This window comes from Phaethon lepturus, unplaced genomic scaffold (genome assembly GCF_000687285.1).
Source record: "Phaethon lepturus isolate BGI_N335 unplaced genomic scaffold, ASM68728v1 scaffold35575, whole genome shotgun sequence".
NCBI lineage: Eukaryota > Metazoa > Chordata > Aves > Phaethontiformes > Phaethontidae > Phaethon > Phaethon lepturus.
The window spans coordinates 6,238-6,798 of NW_010539011.1; positions in this window are offsets into that span (position 1 = coordinate 6,238).

A 561-nucleotide genomic window follows, 5' to 3' on the forward strand; every position below is an offset into this window, starting at 1 on the left:
GGGAGGCCCCTCCAGGGTGTCTGCCCTGTACCTTCAGCCAGGGGCTCGTGGGCTCCCGAGCTGCTCCTGCCTTTGGGGATCCCAGGTAGGGCACTGGGTCCCAGCCCATGGAGGCCTTTGCCAGCCCAGCTCAGGGGCAGGCAAGAGGGGCAAGGGTACTGCCCTGCCAAGCCACATCCCTGCTGCTCCTTTGCTGGTGCCCTGGGCTACCCTGAGCTTTCCTGACCCCCAGCCCCACTTGCAGCGGGTGCCTGCCAGCCCTGCTCAGTGGGAGAAGGCAGCCAGAGCCCACGGGGAACACAGATATGGGCTCACAGACTCCCTCCAGCCCTGACTTGCCCCGGCTCTGGGATTCCTCAGGGCTCTGTCAGACCCCAATAAAGTCATACAAGTTCTCATGACCCCCATGGCCTTACAGTAGTGGTAAATGCGGGTGCCAGGGCCGCCTGGACACAGAGCAGACATTGACTCTGGTGGACCCTGGGAAACCCCCTGCTGACTCACGTTGCTGCCTGGGTTAAACGGCTGAGAGACAACCCCTGGCTGGGCTGGGCCCCGCCC